Here is a 15,214-nt window from a genome sequence, read left to right on the forward strand (position 1 = left end):
TCATCAGGAATTGTCTTTCTATGTGACATTGTTTTCTTTCTTTAAGAGTGCTTTCAAACAATTTACCTGAAACAGTCACTGAGGTAGCTTGCAACCTCCATTTGTCTTCCAGTATCTCCTCATAACATTTCCTCATCTTGCTTCTCTACTGGCTACACCTTCCACTGCCTTGACCACCACCACCCTGCCTGTAGACACATATCCCCCAGGGCATAGGATGTCTGTCTGTCCTGTGAAGAATGGGTCCCTTCTCAGGCATTGCTTTCTCGAAGCAACACCCTCCTTTCCTGAAGCCCACAGTCGTCACACATGCAGAAGAACTCTTACGCAACACCTCTGAGAAATGGCTTATGGCCTATGCGAATGGGGTGATGCATGCACCACGCACCAGGAAATTCTGTGGACAAGGTGTGAGAGTTATAGGCAGGACGGTGTCCACCTGCCTCATGGAGGGAATAACATATTTCTGCCTGATCTGCAAAGGGGACTGCGGGAAGTTCCTTGTGAATCCTGTGGTGGCTAGGACGGGCAAAAGCAGAAAGAGATTAGGGATGGTGTGCATGCAGAGCCACCTTATGGTGACAGGTGACGCCTGAGGCCCCCCGAATGGGTTGTGAGGCTGGGCGGGGGGATAAGGGTTGCCTGGGAGACCATTCCTCCTCATTCACCTAGGTGTTGTGTGGCACCGGGTTGGGGGTGACAAGGGAAGTGCTAGCTCCCCAGAAGGGGCAGTCTAGAGGGGTGGCGAGATCGACGCCACCCCTCAGACTGGGTGTGTTTTCACCCAAGAAGTGCCAGCTAGTCGCTGGCACAGTCAGCTGCCAGTCCTAGGTGCCCCTTTGCAGATGTTTTCAATAAATGTGGCCCAATTTCCAACCCAAGCCTTGTTGCTTGACTCTTCTTTGACCCAACTACGCTAGCAAAGGGGCTACACTCACAAGTCACGAAACACAATACGTTTTGTCAACAAACCAAGTTCAGATTAATGTAGAAGGCACACCACGTTCATGTTCACATCAGAAAAATGATGATTTGCAATTCCCCTATCATTCAGAGGTGTTCTTCTGTTGAAACAGTAAAGGTCTTTGTCCAGTCCATTTAATGACGTGGCTTTGCAGAGGACTGTGTTTTCTCCAGTGAACATGAAACTGAGAGAAGTGGTCCCAGAACAACACATATTGGTCAAGAGTCATTGTTTTTCACAGGAACAGCTCAGGGCACTATGTTCTCTTCCCCTGAGATAGAATGCAATACAATATCATGGAGCTCTTAGGAAATGCAAAGGCAGATGCTCCATCTGCGTCCTGAAATAGAAACCAGGGCAAGAGGCATTCCACACGTCCAAGCATTTGCTTCCTGAGGGCTTCGGCTTCATTGAAGACACAAGGCTTGCACTCCCAAGAACTCTGATTCTGGAGGTTACTTCCCACTAAAATCACTAGGATAACCGGAATATACAAACCACCGTCAGCATGATATAAGTGGACAGGGCCCTGCCAGATGCGAGGACTCCCTGCAGCAGCCACAGTAGACTAACATGGCTCTGCAAAAACTCTGAGGGAAACCAGTGGAAAGGATGCTAAAGGGGTCATCAAGCAGGTTAGTTCTCTCCAAGATGCTTGGAGATCATTGCCAAAGGTCCCTGTAATGTTCTCGAGAGACACATCACCTTTTTAAAAGCCATATTGATTCTTCCTCATCAGGAATTGTCTTTCTATAAGAAATTTTTCCTTTCTTTCACAGTCCTTTCAAGTAGTTTTCCTGAAACAGACACTGAGGTGGCTTGCAACTTCCATTTGGATTCCAGGATCTCCTCATAACATTTTCCCATAATGCTTCTCTACTGACTAAATCTTCCACTGCCTTGACCACCACCACCCTGCCTTTAGACACATATCCCCCAGGGCATAGGATGTCTGTCTGTCCTCTGAAGAATGGGTCCCTTCTCAGGCATTGCTTTCTTGAAGCAACACCCTCCTTCCCTGAAACCCACATTCTTCACAAATGCAGAAGAACTGTTATGGTGAAATTGGAACGCTGCTATCACAGCCCTGAAGATTTCATCCACAAAGCTTCCTGCCTCTCACAGTTTCTCCTTTTCTACCTCAGCTTTACCCTGCTAGGCCTAGGTGATTCTCAGTTCAAAACCTACTCCTTTTGCATTGGAGCGGTCTCCATGGCTGCCACTGTATGTCCCTCTCACAGGCACGTTATGGCAGTTGGAAGATGGCGCTTCAAAGTGTTCCGGCCTTGCGTTCGCAAGTTCTTTGCTTCTTCCTGACACAAGTTTTTCCTTCCCTTGCCCTAAAGTTCTTACTCCTTGACCAGCGGAGTTGACCTGCACCGGGATGGGTGCTCTTATGTGGGCACAGTATGATGCTTTGAGCTGCACAAAGGGCTTTTACATCAATTTCGGATTTCAGCTTCCGTCACCACGACATGTTACGATCCACTGGCTTCGCAGATGAGGCATATGGTGGGAGTCCCTACTCCTCACCCTGTTCCACCAAAGTTTTGGCAGTCTTCCTCCGCAGTTCCAGAGGCTGAAAGTGGCAGGGAACAACTTGGGCTGTGAGCCAAGCAAGGATCTGATCGTACGGCCTTGGTTAAGGTGAAGGTGATGCGGCATACCTGGCCAGAAGTAGCCTTATTGCGGTCCTCACTGCTCCCATGCATCAATTGGAAGGCTTGGAATGACATTGCCATTGGCAGGGCACATCGGAAAGTGATCTGAGAAATGGCTTATGGCCTATGCGAATGGGGTGATGGATGCACCACGCACCAGGAAATTCTGTGGACAAGGTGTGAGAGTTATAGGCAGGACGGTGTCCACCTGTCTCATGGAGAGAATAACATATTTCTGTGTGATCTGCAAAGGGGCCTGCAGGAAGTTCCTTTTGACTCCTGTGGCAGCTAGGATGGGCAAAAGCAGAAAGAGATTAGGGATGGTGTGCATGCAGAGCCACCTTATGGTGACAGGTGATGCCTGAGGCCCCCCGAACGGGTTGTGCGGCTCGGTGGGGGGATAAGGGTTGCCTGGGAGACCATTCCTCCTCACTCACCCAGGTGTTGTGTGGCACTGGGTTGGAGTGAAAGGGGAACCACTACCTCCCCCAGAAGGGGCAGTCCGGAGGGGTGGCGAGATCAACGCCACACCTCAGGCTGTGTGTGTTTTCGCCCAAGAAGTGCCAGCTAGTCGCTGGCACAGTCAGGTGCCCGTCCTAGGTGCCCCTTTGCAGATGTTTTCAATAAATGTGGCCCAATTTCCAACCCAAGCCTTGTTGCTTGATTCTTCTTTGACCCATCTCCGCTCACAAAGGGGCTACACTCACAAGTCACAAAACACAGTACGTTTCGTCAACAAATCAAGTTCAGATTAATGTAGAAGGCACACCACGTTCATGTTCACATCAGAAAAATGATGATTTGCAATTCCCCTATCATTCAGAGGTGTTCTTTTGTTGAAACAGTAGAGGTCTTTGTCCAGTCCATTTGTTCAATGACATGGCTTTGCAGAGGACTGTGTTTTCTCCAGTGAACATGAAACTGAGAGAAGTGGTCCCAGAACAACACATATTGGTCAAGAGTCATTGTTTTACACAGGAACAGCTCAGGGCACTATGTTCTCTTCTACTGAGATAGAATGCAATGTAATATCATGGAGCTCTTGGGAAATGCAAAGGCAGATGCATTTGCATTTCCTAAGGCAAATGGGGGTTGGACTCAATGGCCTTGTAGGCCCCTTCCAACCCTACTATACTACTATTCTATGATCTGAGTCCTGAAATAGAAACCAGGGCAAGAGGCATTCCATACGTCCAAGCATTTGCTTCCTGAGGGCTTTGGCTTCAATGAAGACACAAGGCTTGCACTCCCAAGAACTCTGATTCTGGAGGTTACCTCCCACTGACATCACTAGGATAAACAGAATATACAAACCACCATCAGCATGATATAAGTGGACAGGGCCCTGCCAGATGCAAGGACTCCCTGCAGCAGCCACAGTAGCCTAACATGGCTCTGCAAAAACACTGTGGGAAACCAGTGGAAAGGATGCTAAAGGGGTCATCAAGAGGGTTAGTTCTCTCCAAGATGCTTGGAGATTATTGCCAAAGCTCTCTGTAACGTTTGCGAGAGACGCATCACCTTTTCAAAAGCCATATTGATTCTTCTTCATCAGGAATTGTCTTTCTATAAGAAATTCTATCTTTCTTTCACAGTCCTTTCAAGTAGTTTTCCTGAAACAGACACTGAGGTAGCTTGCAATTTCCATTTGGATTCCAGGATCTCCTCATAACATTTCCCCATCTTGCTTCTCTACTGTCTAAATCTTCCACTGCCTTGACCACCACCACCCTTCCTGTAGACACATATCCCAGGGCATAGGATGTCTGTCTGTCCTCTGAAGATTGGATCCCTGTCTCAGAGTGACACTCTCCTTCCCTGAAAAACTCATTCTTCACAAATGCAGAAGAACTGTAATGGTGATATTGGCATGCTGCTATCATAGCCCTGAAGGTCTCATCTGCACACCTCCCTGCCTTTCACAGGTTCTCCTTTTCTGCAACCTTGCCTTCAGGAAATGAGTTTCCTCCCTCTGGGTCATGAGCCCTTCCCACTAGCAGACCCCCAGGACTTCTGCCCAGCCCCCACACTGCTACAAGCACAAGGGACGCGGGGAGGGTCGACTGGCCACGCCACCTTGCCCTCTTGCTGAGCCTGGATGGGTGCCGCTGAACTCAGGAGTGGGCTTCCCTTTCCCTTGACACTTGGTCACGGGGTGGAGACACTTCATCCTCACACTCAGTGAGCTTGCCTGTGATTGCTCCTGCACCTACTGTGTATCTAGAAAGCATTTCATTCCTCTCAGTAACCATTTTGAGTGCATGCCCTTTGGCCCTGGATCGGTTTGACTGACTGGGCTGCCCTCTTGAAATCAAACTAATAAACCTAGGATGATGTTTTGCTTGCAAAAACTCTGCGAGTGTATTTCATTCCTGACTGCATTGGAATGTTGGTTCTGAATCTTCTGCTCCCACCTTCTCCGGTGTTCCCTAAGTCGCCTGTTCAGCCTAGCTTCCATGGGGGTTTAACTGCCTTGTTTCTTAGTGCATTCAATTCAGCATGTGGACTTTCCTGGCCGCTGTTCATCTGTCCCATTAGGAAACAGGCCTCCTCCTAGCATCATGGAATATTCTTTTTCATACCTGGATTCAAGGGCCCAAAGTACAATAGTGTGGCTACATATGAACATTTGCTTTGTTTCCCTACCACAGACAGCACCAGTCTGAGAAATAGATGTCTTCAAAGATGCTGATCCCCGCCGCAGTTCAGAAGAACCTTGAACATCTCCCCCCAGTCAGGAAAACCAATGTCCCCTGTCCACAACACTTTTTTTTTATTATTTTTTTTTAAGAGTATGTCGTTGCATCAGAAATAGCTGCTGGATGCACTTTCTTGCTGTTGCCCCTTCTATGCTGCTGTTCTGTCGGCCCCAGTGCCGAACTCCACTAACAGTCAAGCATATGTATCATTATATGCTATCCAAATATCCAAATATGTGTCCAGAGACCTCTGTCTGTAGTTAGTGATGTACAAACTGCACCCCTCCAGTTCTGGGGGTTCTGGGAAAGGGCAATCTGTGCTGCTCGGGGCCTCATGGAATCGTGAATGACTGGGAATGACTGGGGACGAATGACTGGTGCCGATGTGAGACATTTGTATTCTGGGATGACGGGCTAGACTTCCTGTAAGATGGACTGATGGCAAAGGATGGGTTGCACATCACCAGGGCTGGAAAGTATGTCTTTGGCTCCAGCTTGAAGAGGTTCATCAGGAGGGCTTTAAACTGAATCCTACGGGGAAGGGAGTAGGGTTGGCGGAGAATTTCTCCCTGAAACTTCGGGGGGCCGAGTGCCAATGTGTTTGGCCCCCCGAACAAGTTTCGGGGAGAAATCCTCCAACCCCCCCGCCCCCCGCACCCGCCGCCGGGACGGGACTTACCTTCGCCGAATGTCCCTCCTGGTGGCGGGTCCAGCTGGCGGTTCTGCGGGTGTTCGAGCGGGGCGGGAGCGGCAGCCGGTCTTTTGACCGGCTGCCGCCATTGCAATGAAAGAAAGAAAAAACGCCCCCTGATAGGCTACGTGATGATTCACGTAGCCTATCAGGGCTAGATTTGCAAAGTCAGCCGTGATAGGCTACGTCAATCGTCACGTAGCCTATCACGGGTGACTTAAAAAAAAAAAAAAGTGTGTACGGATAATGGCGGCCCCCATAGGGAGCCGCCATTCCCGTTCCTTATTTGGTCGCTGTAGTCTACGTAAAGATTTACGTAGACTACGGCGAAAATAAGGGCAACGCTATTTGCGTTGCCCTTATTTTCGCCGTAGTCTACGTAAACATTTACGTAGACTACAGCGACTAAATAAGGAACGCGAATGGCGGCTCCCTATGGGGGACGCCATTAGCGTACACGCTTTTTTTTTTTTTAAGTCACCCGTGATAGGCTACATGACGATTGACGTAGCCTATCACGGCTGAATTTGCAGATCTAGCCGTGATAGGCTACGTTAATCGTCACGTAGCCTATCAGGGGGCGTTTTTTTTTTAAAAAACAAACTTTCGCGTTCGCGGCAGGGCGAGGCGGGAAGCCTCCTCCCCGGCCTGTATTTCGGCTGGGGCGAGGCGGGAAGCCTCCGCCCCGGCCTGAACGTCACGGGGGGAGCAGCAAAGCGCCTCCCCCCCACCGCGAATGTCCTTCGAGGACAGGTAAGGGACTTTCGTCCACCCCTAGAAGGGAGACATAAAGTTGGGGGTAACAATGAACGAAAGCTTCTCCACCACAACAGAGAGAACAGCTCTAATAGCACCCAAAAAAAGTCTTCAGAAACATGCAGGAAGAAAGCCAGACCATAAAGCACCTGGTCGTCGTGGTCTATATATTAATGCCCAGGGTACAGGAAATAAACAGAACCAATCTGAACTCTTAACATTGGAGGGGAATTCGACTTTGATAGGTGTAACTGAAACTTGGGGGGATGACTCCCCTGACTGGAATACAGCAATTGAAGGATATAATTTGTTCAAAATGAACAGAAGGATCAGAAAGGGAGGTGGAGTTGCACTATATGTTAGAAAAACCCTCTCTGCACAGAAGGACAGGAGGATGAGCTTGGTAGGCCCATCGAGAGCATCTGGGTTAAAATAAATGGAGCAAAGAAGAAAAGGAGCAGGGTGGTCAGAGTCTACTACCGGCCACCCAATCAAGGAGAAGAGGAGGATGACACTTTTGAAAAGCAAATCCCCAGTGTTTCAAGGAAGCGACATGTAGTCGTAATGGGGGGCTTCCATTTCCCCGATATTTGTTGGCAGACAAATTCTGCCAAAAGTGGTGCTTCCAAGAAATGCCTGACTTGTGTTGCTGATAACTTCCTCTGGCAGAAAATGGAGGAAGAAACTCAAATATCGGCTCTTCTTGACTTGATCCCAACCAGCAGAGATGACTTAGTGTATAAGTTAGCTCTTATGGGAACTCTGGGCGAAAGGGACCATGTTATACTTGAGTTCTTGGTTCTAACGGGAGCAAAAGCCAAGTGTAGCCAAACCCATCTCCTGGATTTTAGAAAAGCTGACTATAATGAACTCAGAACAGTGATAAGTCAGGTCCCATGGAAAGCGACTCTAATGGGAAAAGGAGTCCAAGATGGGTGGGAGTTTTTAGAAAGAGAAATTCTAATGGGTCTGTTGCAACGAATGCCAAGAAGAACAAAGGCGGAAGACAACAAAAGAAGCCAAGGTGGTTTCACAAAAAGCTTAGAGATGACATGAAAACATAAATGGAGACATATAGGAAGTGGAAGAAAGGCCAACCTACGAAGGAGGAATACGGGCAGGTAGCACAGAATTGCAGGGATGGCGTCAGGAAGGCTAAATCTGAGAATGAGGTGAGGTTAGTGAGAGATGCTAAAAGCAACAAATTGGCTTTCTTCTGATACGTGCATAGTAAAAGACAGAGGAAAGAACTGTTGGTTCATCTATTCACTGAGGATAGCAAAACGATCGCAGATGACACAGCAAAGGCAGAAGAGCTCAATTCCTACTTCGGCTCTGTCTTCTCCCAAGAGAAGCTCTATGAGCCCCATGGCAAATGCCGAATGCAGACTGAAGGGGCAGGATTGCAGCTTGAGATCGATAGGCATATGGTCAAGGAGCACCTATTTATTTATTTATTTATTTCATTTATACCCCGCCTTTTTTCCTCTTGCAAGGAACACAAGGTGGCTTACATGATCCTCCTCCTCTCCATTTTATCCTCACAACAACAACCCTGTGAGGTGGATTGGGCTGAGAGTCTGTGACTGGCCCAAAGTCACCCAGTGAGCTTCCATGGCCGAGTGGGGACTAGAACCCGGATCTCCCAGATCCTAGTCGAACACTCTTGCCACTACACCACACTGGCTCTCTGACTTTGAAGGAGTTCAGATCTCCAGGACCAAGTGAACTGCATCCTCGAGTAATGAGGGAACTGACAGAAGAACTCTCAGAACCAGTGTCTATGATCTTTGAGCAGTCATGCAGAACGGGTGAAGTGTCAGATGACTGGAGATGGGCTAATGTTGTTCCCTTCTTCAAAAAGGGTAAAAAGGAGGAACCTGGGAACTCCAGACCCATCAGTCTGACATCAATCCTTGGGAAAATTCTGGAGCGGGTGATAAAGCAATCCATCTGTAAGCACATCTGATCTCATTTTGTGATCAGGTCACCTCCCTTGTGGACTGTGGGAGTGCTGTGGACATAACATACCTCGACTTCAGCAAGGTTTTCACAAAGGTCCACATGATATCCTGATGAGCAAACTAGCTCAAAGTGGGCTACATGAAGCAACCATCAGGTGGATCCACAGTTGGCTACAGGGTCAGACTCAAAGAGTGCTCATCACTGGGATCTTCTCAAACTGGGGAGAGGTAATGGGAGAGGTGCCACAGGGCTCAGTCCTGGCCCCAGTGCTCTTCAACATTTTTAGTAATGCCTTGCAGGAGGAGGTGCAGGGAATGCTGATCAAATTTGCAGACCACACAAAATTGGGCAGGATAACTGATACCTTGGAAGACAGAAACAAAATTCAAAGTGATCTTGATAGGCTGGAGCACTGGACAGAAAACAACAGAATGAAACTGAATCGGGATAAGTGCCAAGTTCTGCACCTAGGGAAAAGAAACCAAAGGCACAGTTACAAGATGGGGTATATGTGGCTCAACAACCCTACAAGCGAGAAGGATCTTGGAATTGTCATAGATGACAAGCTGAATATGAGCCAACAGTGGGATATCGCTGAAAAAAGGGTGAATGTTCTTTTGGGCTGCATTAATAGAAGCATAACTTCCAAGTCCTTGGAAGTCCTAGTTCCCCTCTACTCAGCATTGGTTAGGCCTCTTCTGGAGTACTGTGTCCAGTTCTGGGCACCACACTTGAAGAAGGAACGAGAACAACTGGAGAGGCTTCAGAGGAGGGCTACAAAGATGATGAGGGGACCAGAAACAAAGCCCTGTGAAGAGAGACTGAAAGAACTGGGCATGTTTAGCCTTAGAGAAGACAGAGGGGAGATAGGATAGCACTCTTCAAGTACATGAAAGGTTGTCACAGAGAGGAAGGCCAGGGTCTCTTCTCGATCATCCCAGAATGCAGGACACGGAATCATGGGTTCAAGTGACAGAAAGCCAGATTCTAGCTGAACATCACGAGAAACCTCCTAAATTTAAGGGCAATGCGAGAATTGAACCAATGACCTGGAGAGGTAGTGAGCTCTCCCACACTGGAGGCATTCAGGATGAGGCTGAACAGCCATCTGTCGGGGATGCTCTGACTTGGATTCCTGCATAGAGCAGGGGGTTGGACTCAATGGTCTTGATTCCTAAATTTCCAGGCCAAGACTTATTAACCACATGGGTGGTGGCAACAGAAACCCTAAAGAGACAAGACAGTGGGTCTTGTGGCCTGTTCTACTTCATGGGGATGGAGGTGCAGCTTCCCTTATGTTACACTCATCAGTAAAAGTATTCACAGTACAGCAAGATCACTTTGTTCCCATTATTCTGCCTAAAAGAGAAGCAGGGGTGTCTTCTTTCTTTCTTTCTTTCTTTCTTTCTTTCTTTCTTTCTTTCTTTCTATTGTTTCGAAAGGCTAATTGAGAATGAATAATCCCCAGCTTCAAGTTTGGGCCCTCCGTTGGATATCTCCTCAGAAACCCATGCAGACAATCAAGCCCACAGGGAGAAGTACCTGAAGACAACAAGAGAGATCAAGAAGAAATTAACGTTGTCTGCCATTGGAATGGTACAATATAAACCTCTTAAATGAGATCATTATAAACAGAAACGGAGACTGCCATTCTTTCTTTACAGATTACTCTGAGAGGAACACAATGTCTAATTTCTATCTCGGTTTGCTCCTTGCCAGCCTCGATGCTTTCACTCACTGTGCTTTCACCACATGAGGTTCAGGGACATCAGCCTCCCAGTGAAGGCCACAGCAATTTGCCCTCTCTGAAGATTGCCCAGCCAATGCTGACTTTGCCTGTAGATTATCATGAGGTTGCTTCAGTTGTGCACCACTTCGGTATGAATCTTGAATAACAAGTCAAAGAGGGCTGATTTGGAATGCCTCCTTCTTTGCGATATGAAGTGGATCAGACCAGCACCGAGGCACCACGGAGCAAAGTGCCTCCTCCACAAGGTGCCTCGTCAACCGCAGAGATGCGTAGCTCTTCTGCATTTTGAGCAGCTCAAGCTTGCTGTCTCCAAAATGCATCAAATTGTTTCAGATGACGTGAATGGGCAGGAGGAGAAGGAGGGCAGAGGGAAGGCGAGAGGAGTCGGAGGTGCCAAACGTATCAGTCTGAGAGAGATCCAACATTGGGCAGAAGATGAGGATGGAGGGGGGGAAGGTGAGAGGAGACCGAGGTGCCAAATGTATCAGTCTGAGAGAGATCCGGCCACTGGACAGAATACGGGGAGGGGGAGGGGGAGGCGAGAGTAAAGAGAGGTGCCAAACAAATCAATTTGAGAGCGATCCGGCCACCTGGCAGAAGATGAGGAGGAATGGGGAAGGTGAGAGTACACGGAGGAGGAGGTGGGAACTTTGCTGTGAGTCAGCCTCCTTTTGCTGATTGTGAGAGAGGTGGTGTTACTGGAGATGACTAGAAGCTGGAGCAGTGGTCTCCAAAGTGGGGTGAACCCACCCTGGGATGGGGGGCGAGACAAACCATTCGGGTGTGCAAGCCGCCTGATGTTTCAACAGCCCCCGCTGCCCTGATGAGCTGCCCGTGTGTGCAATCGTGGTGGTGGCGATGGCGGTAGCTAGAATGGATGAGGCCAATGGGCCATGGGGGAAGCCCGATGGCAGTTCTCTCTCAGCTCCAATCCAACCCTGCCTCTGCTGTGGCCACCGAGAGCAACTGCCCCAGCCTCTCCCAAGCATGGCAGAGAACACCTTACCTTTCCCACTCTCCTTTGGAAGAACTAAGCCGAGAAGAAAGCTCATGTTAGTGTCTCCCCTCCCCACCCCACCCCACCCCTACCTTCTTTAATAGGTTTGCCATTCATTCTTGGTGTTTGTTCATTTCAAACCCCAGAAATTGTCACTTCAGTTGCTTATCTTGCCCCTGAGCCCTGACACACACCCCTTTTCAGTAGTCTCTCAAACAACAGTTTGCCACTACTTTGAATGTGTTTGTGTGTGTGTGTGTGTGTGTGTGTGTGTGAGATCTCCCTTCCTTGTTCTCTTTTCCCTAAATAAATGAAAAAGAAATTTTAAAACCCGTTTCTCTTCTGTTAGGATTATAGTTAGTCATCCCTCCTCCCATGCTTGAAGTTTAGTGTTTGCTTTGCTTTCCTGAGCACGTAACACAATTCTGGCCTGTTTGCATTGGCTTCCTGTATGCTTCTGAGCCTGAATCAAGGTGTTGGTTTTAACCTACAAAGCTTAACAGCGCTTGGGAGAGCAATACCTGATGGAACACCTCCCTCAACATGAACATACCTAGACCCTACGATCAACCTCTGGGGCCTTCCTCTGAGTGCTTCATCTGAAGCAGGCTTGGAAGCTTCCAGCAAAGGACAGGGTCTTCTCAGTGGTGGCCTCCCAACTGTGGAATGAGCTCCCCAGTGAGGCCCACCTGGCAACAACCCTGTCCTCTTTTTGGTGCCAGGTGAAGACTGCCCTCTATGCCAAGGCATTTAATGGCATTTAATGGCATTTAATGGCATTTAATGGCATTTAATGGCATTTAATGGGAAATGATGGGGACCTTACCTTGGCTCTCTTGGACAGGTCTCTTATCAAAATTGAATTCAAATTGTATTTAGCTGTTTAATTGTTTTTAAGTTTGTAACTTTAAGAAGAACATCAAGTTTTATTATAATGTGGCTTTATATTGTTTCTAATGTGGCATTTCACTGTACTGTTAATTTATTGTTGTGAATCTCCCAGACAGCATCCGCTATTGGGCAGTATAGAAAGAACAATAACAGTAACAACAACAACAACAAGAAGAACAGTAATTATAATGAAAGTAATAAGTGGAATCTTAAAATAAGATGGAGACTCCAGTTCTGTATGCTTCGCTTTCAGTAATACCCTCTGCTTTGGAGCATATATCATTGTTTAAATAGAACACTTTGAGATGAAAATTAATATGATACCACCCTAAAACTTTGTGGAAACACCACTCGTGATCTATTCAAAACACACCCAGATTTGCCTAGTTTCCCAGTTTAGATCCTCAAGACACACGTGCACTCTCTAGGGCAGATGCTGGGACACGGTCCTGCGCCCAGATTTCTACCGAGAGATTTAGGTGAGAATTTCATCTCAGCTCATTCCCCGCTTTAGCCTTCCTGATGCCATCCCTGCAATTCTGTGCTTCCTGCCTGTACTTGTCCTTTGTTGCTTGGCCTGCCTTCCACTTCCTATATGTGTCCACTTTTGTTTTCAGGTCATCTCTTAGCTTTTTGTGAAGCCACATGGGCTTCTTCTGTTGTCTTCCACCTTTTCTTCTTCTTGGAATTGTTTGTAACTGTACCTTGAGAATTTCCTTCTTTAAAAACTCCCACCCATCTTGGACTCCTTTTCTCGTTAGAGTCGCTTGTCATGGGACCTTCCTGATCATTCTTCTGAGTGTATTAAAATCAGCTTTCCTGAAATCCAGGGTACGGGTTTGGCTACACTCGGCTTTTGCTTCCTTTAGAACTATGTACTCAAGTTGCTTTCCTCCAGAGTTTCTGAACTGCTACTTGACCCACTAAGTCATTTCTGTTGGTCAGGATCAAGTCTGGAAATCTAGCCATGATAGGCTACGTAAATCGTTACGTAGCCTATCACGGGTGTTGTTGGGTTTTTTTTACTTTAGTTTTTTTTTTTTTTTTTGCAATGGCAGCAGCGGCAGCTGGTCGGGAGACCGGCCAAAGCCCCCGTCCGCGACGAACCGCTGCCAAACCGCCGCCAGGACCCTCCGCTGAGAGAGACATTCGCCGAAGGTAAGTCCCGTCCCGGGGGGGTGGGGGGCCGGCGGAGAATTTCCCAACCAACTTCGGGGGGCCGAATGCGACGGCGCTCGGCCTCCTGAAGATTCGGGGAGAAATTCTCCGCCATCTCTATACGAAACTCACTTACCTTTGCTCCATCCCTCCTCGTGGAATCCTTGACGGGGGGGGGAGGCAATCAGGTCCTCCCCCCGGAATCCTCGACGGCCGGCTCCGCTCCATGGCCAGGCTGCGGAGCAGCCAGCCTGGGCCATCCGCAGCCGGATTTGCGTTCAGCTAGACAGCCGTGATAGGCTATATAAGAATTTACGTAGCCTATGACGGTTAATATAAAAAACACACACACACACAGCATACACAAATGGCGGCAGCTACGGCGACCTCCATTTGCGTGGCCTATTTTTCGTCGACTTATCCTACGTAAATATTCACGTAAGATAAAATGGCGAAAAATAGGCCACGCATGTTTTTGTTTTTTGTTTTACGTTAGCCGTGACAGGCTACGTAAATTCTTACTTAGCCTGTCATGGTGCCCGGATGGCAATGGCGGCGGCTGCAGCCCTGCTGCGGCTGGCCAGGAGACCAGCCATCGCCGCGGCTGCCAAATCCACCACCGCCACCACCGAATCCGCTTCAGCTAAGTGCAGTCCCAGGGGCATTCCACAGGGGGGCGGGGGGCAGGAGGCCATTCCGCCATGGATTCTGGGGGCTGGATTCCACATTGGCTTCTTCTGTTGTCTTCCGCCTTTTTGTTTTGTTGGGATTGTTTGTAATTGTGCCTTGAGAATTCCCTTCTTTAAAAACTCGCATCCATCTTGGACTCCTTTTCTCATTAGGGTCACTTGTCACAGGACCTTCCTGATCATTCTTCTGAGTGTATTAAAAACAGCTTTCCTGAAATCCAGGATATGGGTTTGGCTACAGTTGGCTTTTGCTTCCTTTAGAACTATGAACTCAAGTGTAACATGGTCGCTTTCCTCCAGAGTTCCTGTAACTGACTGCTACTTGACCCACTAAGTCATTTCTGTTGGTCAGGATCAAGTGAAGGATAGCTGATCCTCGAGTTCCTACCTCTATTTTCTGAAGGAGGAAATTATCTGCCTCATAAGTCAGGAATTTCCTGCAGCAGCCATGTTTTGCAGAATTTGTCTCCCAACAAACATCAGGGAAATTGAACAAAAATGACAAAAATATTGACAAAAATCACACTGTTTCTCATTCTATGCCCCCCCTCCATTAATAGTTGGGCTTGGTAGCCAGTTAAGAGCCTTTCTGGCCTAGGGATATCAGAGAATTCCACCACAGATCTCAGTGAGCCCGAATGCCAGTGCATTCGGCCCCCCAAAATTCATGGCAAAACAAAGCCCCCCGCCCCGTAAAATGGGAGATATACCTGCTGCCATTGCGTCCCTGCGGAAGCCATGATAGGCTGCGTAAGTATTTATGTAGCCTATCATGGCAAAACAAAGGGAATGCAAATGGCGGCGGCTACGGCAGCTGCCATTTCCGTTCCCCCTTTTTTTTTTGGCCATGATAGCCTACGTATATTTACGTAGGCTATTACAGCAAAAGAGGGGGGGCGCAAATGGCATAGTGGCCACCACTTGTGTTCCCCCCTTTTGTTTTGCCATAATAGGCTATGTAAATATTGTTTTGTTTTGTTTGTTTTTATTTAA

This window comes from Heloderma suspectum, chromosome 6, assembly GCF_057233095.1.
Source record: "Heloderma suspectum isolate Gila_16-S chromosome 6, 16-S_ref, whole genome shotgun sequence".
NCBI lineage: Eukaryota > Metazoa > Chordata > Lepidosauria > Squamata > Helodermatidae > Heloderma > Heloderma suspectum.